Source organism: Calidris pugnax, unplaced genomic scaffold, assembly GCF_001431845.1.
Source record: "Calidris pugnax isolate Ruff unplaced genomic scaffold, ASM143184v1 scaffold103, whole genome shotgun sequence".
In the NCBI taxonomy this organism is placed as follows: Eukaryota; Metazoa; Chordata; class Aves; order Charadriiformes; family Scolopacidae; genus Calidris; species Calidris pugnax.
The window spans coordinates 16,429,812-16,442,274 of NW_015090990.1; the positions used below are offsets into that span (position 1 = coordinate 16,429,812).

Below are 12,463 nucleotides of genomic sequence, written 5' to 3' on the forward strand. Positions count from 1 at the left end.
TTAGTGTAAAAAAAAACTTTTTTTTTTTTTTTTAAAAAAGAAAATTTTTTTTTTTTTTTTTTTTTTTTTGTACAGAAGGAGATCTAAAGGGCTGGCAGCAAGGTTGAGACCATTTTCTGGCTGGGGCAGTTGTTGTTGGAGGGTTCTGCTGTCTCACTGAGGTGCAGGGAGAGTGTGCATTGTTCTTGCCCATCAGCCCAGGTGTCAAGTCTGCCTGTCTCTCATGAGATAGGGCACTGCAAATTCCCTTTCCCCTACTGGCAAAAAACACCTCAGCTGTGATAATAGCATAATTTTGCAGTTCTACCACCTAAAGTTTTAGTTGTGACTTCGTTACATTTGCTGTGTAAAAAATATTCAAAAGATGCTTCAAATAGGGCATTCCTCTTATTTAAACAGGGCCTATCCAGGCACGTGACATAGCTAATGGAAAATGAAGCCTTTTGTACACCATGTACCTGCATAAAAGCTGGCTTAAGTCCTTAATGTCTTGAAATTGGTACCTCCATTTCACTGCTGTTTGTAAAGAGCTTATGTTAGCACAGCCTAGAGACAGAGCAGTTCCATTACAAACTGTTACCTTAGTTTCTATAAGTCAACCAGCGTTCTTTAGACATTTTTGGATGAGGGGCCTCCAGATTTTCAGTCCCCTTCTTTGGGCATGCAATTGAAAGCATTTCACCTCAGCATGGGTAAAAGAAGTAACAGAGGTGCCAATATTTTGGGCCACCAGCAGTAAAATTACTCCTTATTGAGTAGAACTTCCTTTTCAGCACGACTTGATTGAATGACTTCTCAAATTTCATAAGAGCAACATGTTTGGTGTAGAACAGTGTATCTAAAGGAAGCCATGTCTCACAAAATCTTATAGATTAATCCATAATTTTCCCATTTCATTTAATATTTAAGATTATTCTCCTAAATTACAATTTTAATGTTGTTGCTTTGTCCTTGTACATCCACACTACACCACAGTGGTGCCTGGTCACACTGACTGGGACGCTTATTGCATGAGCTCATTGATTTAGTTATTCTGTGATAAACTGTAAACCAGGGCCATCACCTGGGGAACATGAGAGCTGTTCTAGTGCTGATAGGCTCCTCTGATTGGATTCATCCACCATAAACTCAAATATGAAATGGAGAACAGAGGTTATTTCTGAGGCAGTGGATTTTTCCAGGTGAGGTGGACATGCATTATGATGGATGCTTGGTTCTCACCTGGAGTGCTGCCCATCAAAAAGGGGCATCAAAAAGCTAAACTGCCTCTACTCAGAGAGCTTACAGACCGGAAGAAGTGCTGGAGTATCCCATGTGGTGGGATTTACTCCATATACTCTTCTTTTTTCTTCCTTTTTTTAACTGGTTAGAAAAAGAAGAAATTTCAAATGGTTTTAGTAATAAAGTTTCTATTTAGAAAGTCTTTATTTCTTTGCAGCTTATACCTGTCTTAAGACCTGCAGTACGGAACAGCCAATAATGCTCCATGTCTCCAAATGAACAACAGACTTTGGGGGAGTAAAATAGACTTTCATTAAGATGCAGATACCCACAGTGCAACCCACGTCCCACCACCTGAGTGAGTGCCAAGAGCAGGGAATAGTTATTGGCTGTGGGAAATGACTGTGTCGGCAGAAACCAGATTGAGGCTTTTCCTCCAGGGTGACCTTTGAAATCAATCAGATTGTGAAAACGATAAACCTCCCAAAGCTGCCTCTTTGTGTCGTGCTTGCTGTGCTGGTTGTGCTCCCTCAGTGCGGAGGTTTACTCTGGTTCCCTGTGCAAGTAAAGAGAGGAGAATACATCTGGATTACTGGAGGGTCCTTCTGCCTGTTCTTTCGGGAATGCATGTGCATGCAGTGTCTTCATCTTCCTACATAAGACTTTGGGAACTACTGTTATTTATATCTTATCTCCTTTGCTGTGATGTTATTAGTTGAAATCCCCAGTCAATTACCCTGTATTTGTGGTACAGAGAATGCTGGCAGCAGCATAGGTTGTAATTAATGGTGAAATGCATCTTTGGTAGATTCCAGCATTGGTACCATGTTCTGCATAAGGCATCATCCCCTATCTTTATTTAACAATATTCCTCAGAACTGTGATGGGGCCTCTAGATTCCCTTTCTGCTTACACTCATGTAGAAGTTGTGCCTATGTGGGCCCAAGACACCTGGGGCTTTGGGAGATTATTAGAAATGACAGTCTTTCCTCCCTTTTTTCTTGAAATATCAACACGGGGGACTTTTTAGCTCCTTGCGTTTGAACATGAGACATAGTTCAGGAAAGAGGGAGAAGTGGTGAGAGCACTGAGCTCTGGAGGAAAGGAGTTCTGGTACAAAAATCGGTTTAGTACAGGAGTGTTGGTATTAAACAATAGTTTCTTTCACCAGAAGAGCCATCGTTGGGGCTGTTGTGATGACCTATCTCTTAAGGTGTCTGCTATGCTACAAAGAGGCCTGAGAGTGCTGGTGTGTTGCCTTCCAGCTTGGTGGGTTGTGAAGCACTGTGGGCTACTTACTGGGGGATGGATCTCGGAGGTACTAGAGCTCTCTACAATCTCATGAGGGTGTTTGCAGTGCCACCAATGCTTGAGGCTTTATTGAGTCTTGCTGTGTCTGATGGTGTCTGCCAATACTGGTTTTGGCTGGGATAGAGTTAATTTTCTTCATAGCAGCTCCACAGCTTCTCTATCGTGTAATTACACGAGGATCTTAGCTGCTACATGAAGAAGCAGTAAACTTCTGGAAATGCTTCAAAGCATGACGTGCGTGTGCTGCAAACCTCCAGATCCAGAAGGTGAATAACTCTTTCCTGTCTTTGCCATGTGCACAGAAAATTATCATTCAAATTAAAAAAAAAAAAAAATAGTTCTTTCTGTCTAGTCTTTCGTTTGCAAACGTACTAACATGAAGATGAAAATGCCAAAGGGATCCATAAAGGATCTGGTGGTTTTGTGAGGAAATAGGTTCAGTTCTAGGAAGATGTGGGCTAAGAAAACAAATCTGGGTTCATCTCAGCATAATGTGGGCTCATCAACAGTACAAGGGAAAACTGTTTTTTCTGAGTCTGGTAACAGTTCCTGCTTGCTCTGAGTCATCTCCTTTAGTGGTGAACTACAGTCTTTTTTTTTTCTCCTTTGTTTTCTGTTGATAGGAAATGTAGCATAGTTCAGTAACCAGCAAAGCTTTATTTAGACTTGTCAGAAATGCAGAATTGTTTTGCTCTTCCTTGGAAGAAAAGAGGGAGATGAGGAACTTGAGAATCAGGTTATCAACTGAAATAAGTGTCAGTGAAGGAAAAAATTGTATTTAATTTAATGGAATATGTCTGAATTTACAGTGCTGCCCAAATTAGAGTCTAGGATAATTAAAATTTATTTTGAAAAGAAATAGTGCAATCCTAAAGATACTGTGCTCTGTCTCTAGCAGAACAATTTGTAAGGGAAGGGTGAGGCTTGATCCTTTGCCTTTTACCTGTTTAAGAGCTATGAGGGAGACCTGAGCCTGAAGATCAACAGACCTTTGGTCTATGGCATATTCTTAAATATATGTATGCATGCACATTTACATATGGAAAATTTTGCTTCCTTATAATTTTTAATACAAAACTGCTAGAATACAAGTCTTACCTCCTTTGTTAACTGCTTCATGGTGAATCTAGTTCTTAACTGAATGTGGTTAAAGATACTAGGATCAAGCCTGTGAGCGTCGTTTGGTCTTGTGTGGATCTGAATATGCTCTTACAATAATGCAGCTACAGAGGGCAAAGGACCCCTGAGTCAAATTGCAGAGGTAACAGCAACCATATATTCAGATATTGCATTCATGTTGAATTAGCGGAAGCAGTGATTGTTTGGGGTTTTCAGCAAATCCCTCTCTTTCCTCAGCAATACACGCTTTTCTGTCCTGCTAGTTAGCTGCTGTCCTACTAGTTCTTCAGTTGTTCATGTTGGTTTTTTTCATGGAAGTGGGAGGAAAGAAAAGACAGAAGGCAAGCCAAAAGTAGTAATTTAGTGAAAAAATGTTCTGCTAGTCTTTGTTCAGCGTAAGGAAAACCCCGAAAGACATAAATCTTGAAGTAAAGAGATTAAGCTGTTAAACTACATAGGCCAAAATATGAATCTGCATTCAGTTTAGGGGTTTGTTTGTGCAGCACAGCATGCTGTGTGTCCTTATTTTTCTTTGGACTTGAGACCCGTGAATTTTCAAATCTACTTGCAGTTGACTCAACACAAAGATCGTTGGCTACTGTGTGTCTGCAGCCTGAGCCAGGCTGCCTGTGTGCTCTGGAGCTGTGTTGCTGTGAGTCGGCAGGATATTCAGATTCATACAAGGCCAAACAATGTCCGTAGGCTTAATTCTAAGCCTATTAGCCTCTACAATGTCCTATTAGCAATGCTCTTTTATAACCTTTAAAACGTGTTTTATGTATTGAGTTGCAATGCCATGTTATTGTGCTTTTTTTCTGCTCGGTGGGCTCTTTCCATGTAGAGCTTATAGCTGAGCACTGAAGCTGGGTGAACTGAAGGAGTTTGGGGCACTGGCATCTTTTTTAGAACAGATACAGGTTTTTCCCCAAAGAAGGAAAACATCTTCTGCCTCTCCCTCTCTTCTCCATTCGAAAATATCATAATATAAAAGCCAAGAAAGGCTTCTGGAGGGTGGGGACCAAAGGCTGTCTGCTCAGATGCCACCTTGACATCTCTTGCTGGAGATGTTGTGAGGCAGGTTGTGTCGTTGGCAGGAAGCTGACAAAGGAGGTTGGAAAGCAAATGTTTGTGTGAACTTCTGGTCCTTTTACTCATGTGCAGCCCCTTGTAGGTCATGAGGTGGCAATACAGTCACCGAGTCCAGAATTTGGGGCGAGATGAGCGAGGCATCATTTGTGGCTGTTAAAGAAGCGTGCAGTGAAGAAAAGCACCACCTGTTGAGTACACTTGCGTTCATGTTTCTTAGCAACTGAGGCAAATACACTAAAGCCCCAATTTTCAGCCTGTGAGGCTGAGGTGGAAACACATTACAGGTCCCCACTAGCAGTATCTGCCTATGCTGGCTCTCTGGAGGCACTAAATTATAGACAGGAGCTGTGGTCCTGGTGCCAGGGTTGGAGGGATGGCAGAGAAGCAGCCAGCATTTTGCCAGGGAGCCTGGGACGCAGAGAGAGGCATCTGCTGTCCAAAGCAAAAGGAACCAGTGGTGGTTTTAAGGTGGCAAAGCAAACCTCCAGGCATGGGAACTCTCTGGCCAGGGAATGGGCTGAGTTGTGACACTCCTCATCTGGATTTCAAAGGGGTTCAGCATCCACTGCTCCCTGGGAGGAGGCACAGCCTTTGTTGCTGTGTGGCTGAGCAAGCTCAGGCATTCCAAGGATTGAGCTGGGAAGGGACTTAGCAAGATGTTGCCCAAAAGACAGTAATTTCAAGCAAAAGTGGGGAAGAGTGCCATGCTTTGGGCTTTATGTGGGGATGATGTTGGTGAAAGAGTGGGTGCTGCAACCCTACGGGCATTGGGGCTACTGAATAATCTGCTGAGAAAAGTGGTCCCAGCGTGGTGGTACCTCTCAGGAGAGGACATCCTGGTGGAGGGTAAAGCTGAGCTGCGGGGTGACAGGATTATGAAGGGTAACTGCTAAGAGATGCTAATATCCTGAATACAGCAGCTTTTCTGTCATGAGTTTTCATCACGGAAATGATGCTTATCGAGTGGTTCTCTTTCTCAGACAAAAGAGAGAAAAAGAGGGTTTCTCTCTCTTTAGTCGTGTATTACTTCTTGCTGTCCGAGGTAAGTGCAGACTTATACCATCCCAGAAATGCCAAACAAGAGATGTTATGCAGGACTAGATGTGGTTTTCCTCAATGGAGTTAATAGTTTTTAAAGTAAAATAGAAAAATATAAAAAATACCTTTTTTTTTTTTTTGGTAATATTTTGTATCTCCTTTCCTTCCTCAGCTTTCTATTTATTTGGGGTATTCATGTTCTATCATATAACAGTTTTAAAAATAATCCCCTGAAGTAAATAACATCAAGCTTTTTTTTTTTTTTTTGGTTCCTTTCTAATTATTGGCTGTTTTTTTCGAACAGAATAGGGGGTTGGAAAATTAAATAAAGACTTCCAAAATAACAAGCTTCAGAAAATTTTATTTAATTTGTGGGTTCATTCTGTTCTCTCTCTCTCCCCCCCCCTCATTTTTTTTTTTAAGAAGATCTTTATTAATTTAGTCTAGTAACTTAGTGCTTATATTAAATTAATCTAATAAAAGTCAGGGTCCTCACATAACATTTCCCAAATGTGAAGCAGCATCTATTACATGAAGCACAATCTTTTTACAGTAAAATGTAAACCCGATATGTAGAATTACAAGGCATCGAACTGTTTGGTGTATGTTATTTAAGTCAAATACTTGAGTACAGTCATGCTGGAGGAAAGGAATGGGCAACACTAGCATTCAAAAAATTAAAACCTCAACCAAGCTTCATATATCAAAGCGATTTTCATCTGTGAAAGTACTCTGAAGTTCAGCAATTAAACCTTGTAACAGTCTTTCTATTGACAGTTACTCACATCCATGTTTCTATAAACATTTTAGTACGTAATCATATAAGTATCATATATAATCATGTAAATGTGTAGTCTAGGTAGAAGTCTGCGTATTGATACAGATCCGAAAGCCAGAAGGGCTAGATATGAGTGTTTAAATTGATCAGCTCATACATGCGTTGTTGCACCGCAAGATTTCATTCTGTAAACCACTGTTGGTCCACAGAGTTTGTAAGGGCATTTTAAAAGCAGCAATAGCAAAGGCTTTGCGCTGCCAGAGCTTGGGGCAGCTCGGCTCTGCCTCCCCCTTGGGTGAAGGTCACTCTTGTGTGCAAAGCCCTGACGTTGCCCAAGTCCCACGAGCTGGGGTGGAGTGTTCGTCATTCAGGGAGTGTGGGTGTTCCTGTTGATTTGTGGATGTGTACATCATAGTGTAATCACATAGTTTATTCCTGTTCTCTCACTGAATTATTTACTATGGACTGAAATGAGAAAGGAGGAGAATTCTTTTGTATTGACATAAACATAGGATTATCTTCATTGTATGCTTTCAGTCACTAAATCACCGATATGTCAATTGGCATAATACAGTGTAACTCACGGGGATGTTACGAAGCTTAATTAATTAATGTTTTTTAAGTGCTTTGGGATCCTCTGATGAAAGACGCTTTAGAAGTGCAGGGGGGGATTATGCTGATTATTTGTCCCATCTATTACCCCAATATGTCACTGATGGAAATTCAGTAGAAAGATATGGGCACCCTTACAGTGATGGGCAAAGGCAGTTTAATATTTTTTAAATTGCCATAAGAGCTAGAAAAGGCAGCTCAATAGTATAATGCAAAAATTAATATAATCAGGGTTTTTTTTAATTGTTAACATTGTTTTTTTCTCTTTTTTTTTTCTTGAAAAGTCATTCCCTTTGCTGGATTAACAATAATAACTGCAAATTATGCCTTTATGTTGTTACAGTTTGATGATAAACTACAGCCAGGGCACAGGTTAGAATCACAGGCTGAGTTATTATGTACTGCAGGGTAGTGATTTCCTGCAAACTGATTTATGGATAAATAATTCTATGTACTTATTACATGGGACAGGCAGTTTTTAATTTGTGTAACAAAGCACAGCTGAACAAAGGAAAATTACATGCTATAGCATAGGGACAAGATGCCTCTGAAGAGGATAAACAGATGCAATCAACGTCACAAGAGCCTGCCCATCTTGTAGGGAGGCTCTGTCAGTGGTGGTTGATAGATAAATGGCTTGATGGTCCCAGAAGTGGGGGTTTTATTGAGTGTTTCACTGAGGCCTTTCGTTTGGAGTTGTAAAATGAAATCGAAAGTGTTTGGGTGCTAACGCTAATCTGCAGTTTCTCCTGAGTATCTGTGGTGTTGGTAAGAGATGCTGTTAAAAAGTAAGATGTTAAAACAAAACTCTGTGATTGAACTCGTAGCACGGCAGCAAACGTTCCTTGTGTTCTTCACCCAGCCTTGTGTGTGGTGGGGGACGCTCTCAGGCTGGCATCCTGTGGCGCAGGGAAGCCAACACTAGGACACCTAGCACAGCTCTGGGTGGCCACAGCCACGCGAGGCACAGCTCTGGTCCAGTATAACTCTGCAGAATCAAATTTCCTCAAGACATTTTGAAGGAGTAAATATAGCCCAGGGGATCTTACGCTAGTGTTTGCTAAGAAATCAGTATTCTTTGCTATCCTTCTTTTCCCCTTTAGCCAAAGACCACAAAATTCCTCCTCTTTCCCCCTTTGTACACATTTGGGCAAGTATTACTCATGATTCATTTTGTAGCTGTTTCCAGAAAAATGTTGAGGTGGGGGTGGTGGATGCTAATTGGAACTTCCAAAATGTCCTTCCTTTGATCCCGTGACGTAATTTTAACCCAGCAGATTAGCATTTTGAATAAATTGCATTAATCCTGTAACTCAGGTGAAATCAGAAATCTAAGCACGGTGGGAGTGGGAGATGGTTTGTGAAGGGAACCAGTGACAGCGTGAGGCGTGTTCCAGTCCCTTTTGTTCTGTTAGCTGCAGAAAGAAATTTGGAAAACGCTCCATTTTAAGAGTTCAGTTTTTCAATAGTGATGTATTGAAGTGTCCATGAGATGGCCCAGGAATTCCCACGTGACTATCCAGATAAAATATTAACTGTGCAGGTGACTGGGAGATGCAGGACCCAGACCTTATTCTGTTTATGACCAAGAAGTGTCATAGTTAGACTAGCTAGACTATTAGATATAGAGATATATTCTAAACCCCAGATGTGGCATTCTTGCAATGAGTGTACTGGATGGCTGTCTCTCAGTTTGCACAGACAAATGGGGCTTCTTGCCCATGTAGGTAAATAATTTTGTGGGACAGAGTAAGTGCTACCTAGAAATGAAAGGGTTTGCCAGCTTAGCTTTATTTTTCTAGAAAAGCAGCTTTTTGCTTTTGCTTTTGCTGTGTTCCTGATGAATATAGTTACTCTAGGAGTCTGCTTTACTCCCAAGCTTGCATCCATTCAGTTCTCATCTCACTAAGGTAAAGTCCCAGGAATACTCCCAGTGCTTTGGATGCATCATTCTTTCAGGTGATACTGTAAAATAAAGGTCATAAAGATCCTGGGGTGAATTCTGCTAGGTATAGAGGTCACAATGTAGCTGGTGAAGCCTTTTTACAATGTATTGTTCTGCTCTGACTTGTGTAGTTACTACTTTCTTCCCCAAAGGAGCTGAATTTTAAATGAAGCTAATTGAAAGCACTCTGGCAGGGTGGCACATCATTGGCCTAAGTGGAAGACAGCAGTGAATTGCAGTGGTTGTTATGTATGAACCTGACACTGGAGATCACAGAAGTCTGCTGCTAGTGTGTTGGGACATTCTTGGGAGTAAAGGAAGTTGTGCAAATTTTAAACCGGGTTACTCTTTTCTGGTTTCCCTGTCTGCGTTTTGATGACGCTGAAGCTTAAACTTAATATAAGACCTGTCTGTAGAAGGACATGCCATTCAAGAACTAACATCCAGTGTGGATGGAAAATCTCTTATAAAATATGTTTTGAAAAAAAATTATTTTGAGAAAACTGGTCTATTTATTGTCCTTAGTTGACTAACTGGCCTGGGTTGCATTCATCCATTTCTAGACGAGTTCTTGAGAGCTGTTCTAGTGTACGGCCGTTTCTTGAGTGTGTGCAAGCTTTGAAACCTGTTGAACTTCCCCTTCAAAAAACTCTTACAGGAAGAGAGTCCCAAAGGATCATTGATACAGGAAAGAGACCCAGACCCATTAACAGAAGAGTGTGAATTCATGAAAGATGTGCTTTTGGATTTCCTGAGCAGTCTGATCTGCTGCGCATTATCCACACATAATTTTGAGAAGCCCTAGAGCTGGCAGAGGAGTGATATTCCTGGAGCAGTAGTATATTCGTCAGTAACACAGTGACCTTTGCTCATTCCTGTCCTTACTGCCAAGTCTCGGTCGTGGTCGGATGAAAGCTCAGTCAGGCCTGTTAAAGTGATTTCATGAAAGGCCTGAGCTCTACCATTTGGAGTCAATGAGAGGAACAATAAAAAAACCTGTATGTGGAAGTGACTCCTTGCTGCCAGGCTGTTCTCATCTTGGGGTTGCTGTTTCACTAGAAACGCCCAGTCCTGGATGAGAAGGGACCTTTTTAGGGAGAAAATGTTGGTCCGTTCAGATTTTACAGAGGAGACATTCAGAGATGTCTTCTAGCATGCAGAAAATACTTTTGCTTGACAAGCTGGCATCATCTTCCCAAATGCAGCCCAAGACTTGCCTTAAGTTCAGTGTCGGCGCCATGAAATAAACCACCTGTGAAGGCTGCTGAGGAGCTGGATGGAAACCATGGCTTCTGGCTATCGTTTGGAGCAGCTTAATGTGCTCTGGAAAAAAAAATTTCACACGTCATATCACACCGGCTGAAAAAATAGCGCACATCAGCAGCGCTGTACCGCGGAGTAAAGGACTCGCAGCAGGTGTTAACGTGCAGAGGCACAGAGCATTATGGTAACACCTGTGTTTGTCTAGATCCAGCCAAAACAATTTCCTCTCCAGTTGTAGAGGAGGATTAAAAAAGAAAAAAAGAAAAAAAAGCCGAACTTCCAGTAGTAGCAGACGTTTCCTGTAAAGCAATTTGCGTAGGGTTTCCCATGGTGCACTCTGGCTGCGCTGTGGTTTTTCTCTTTAAACTTTTTTAGTTTGGGGACACCTTTGGTAACTTCAGTGACCAACTGTCTCTTCATCTCTCACCAGCATTGCCAGGCCCGAACAGTTGCAGATGGTGTGCTCTCTGAGTGCTTTCCTTAATTGAATGAAAAATAAAGCCTCTTGTAAAATACTACCAATTTAGATGTGACTTATGGGGCACATATGATGCTTATTTTTTCAATTACATGAAAACTTGGCGTGGTTAAACATAGGGAGCCAAGTGTTCTGTGAAGCTGGTATAAATTTCTGGATTTTTAGGTGATTTTGCTTTAAATTATTATATAGCAGAAGGGGGTGAAGGAAGTCAGCAGCTAAACTGTGTTTTCCCAGCATGTATTTCACTCAGTGGACCCTTGATGCTCATTTCATGACTAATATATGCTGTACTATATGCATTTCTTGTTGTCACCAGAGATAACATTAAGTAAACTATCCCCTTAAGAAAAACAGCTTTTCTTGGCAAGTGGAATATGACTCAAGGAGCCAGCACTGGAGACATACGGTGCTGTGAATGAGTGCTGTGTGTTACTCTACTGGATCTGAGTCCAGGCACTATTTATACTGCAGCATATTCAGCACCAGATTGTTAAATCTTAATACTGAAACAGTGCATCATTTAAATGTTTTTGTTCTGTTTATGTCCCATTTTCAAGCATTGGGTATCAAGCAACACTTACTAACTTTTTGTTTCATTTGGGCAAGATCTCCCCTTGTCAAAAGATTTCTAATCTGCTCTTGAAATATTAGCCCGCCTGTACCAGCATGTTACAGTGAAACTTTGTGCCCCTGAGGATGAACTCGGTCACTTCCAACTTCTTTTGGTGTATGGTGATAGAATACCTTGGTATGGTAATGGTAATGGTAATGGTAAATGCAAAGATTTAAGTGCTACAGAAAAGGACTCGTACTAAAATTATTTCCCCTTCAACCTGTGTAGGAATGGGGGAAAAAAAATATTCCATAGTAGGTATTAATTGGCGTCATAAGCATTGTGTTCTGGTTTTGTCTCTCTTTGTTTCACTGTTTCAGAGGTGGTATTTATTTTGTGATCATGTTCAGGAGATCAGGATAAAAGACCTTTGCCTTTTGTTTCTGTTTGATTAGTTCCAGAGCTGGTGAAGAACTGGGAGCAGAAAGTGTGGAGGAGAGGGTTGAACTTTCTTGGCATCACAGCATCCTTCCAGATACCCAAGGAGGGTTCTTGGAGCTCGTGCTGTCACAGAGGAAGTAGTTTTCTCATGTATTAGTGTATTTCTGGCAGTAGGGTTTACAGATGGTCTTTCTGAAGATCAAAAACGCAGACCTCAGAAGGGATCAGTTCAAATGGGAGTGAAGGTGATTGGTGTCTTGTAGGGCTGTGCTGAGAAAAGTTACCTGAGCAGAACAGTGGGGCAGTGGGAACATGGTGGAGGAAGGAATAAAAGCAGTAGTTGGGACAGTGCAGAACAAGGCCAAACTGCTTTGTTCCCATGTAAGATGGCACTGTGGCTTGCTTTGTTTGGCGTCTTCCTGGAAGTCATTCCTGGGTATTAGTCATTGTTTTTGGTGTGGGTGGGCCCTCTGCAATTGTCTAAACAGAAATAATACCTCTGCACCAAATGGTTTACCATCCAAGTTTACAGTCTTTGTGACAAGCTCATCCAGAAGAGGTGATGATCCCTATTAAAGAATGAACAGAAGTAGAAATAGGACTTAAAGCATT

At 41.4% G+C, this 12,463-nt stretch overlaps 1 protein-coding gene across 1 annotated transcript in view; it reads left to right on the plus strand.

Moving 5' to 3' along the window:
• The window catches only part of SATB2 (SATB homeobox 2), a 113,630-nt gene that overhangs the window by 24,313 nt on the left and 76,854 nt on the right, over positions 1-12,463 (plus strand). The gene's annotated exons all lie outside the window — the stretch shown is intronic.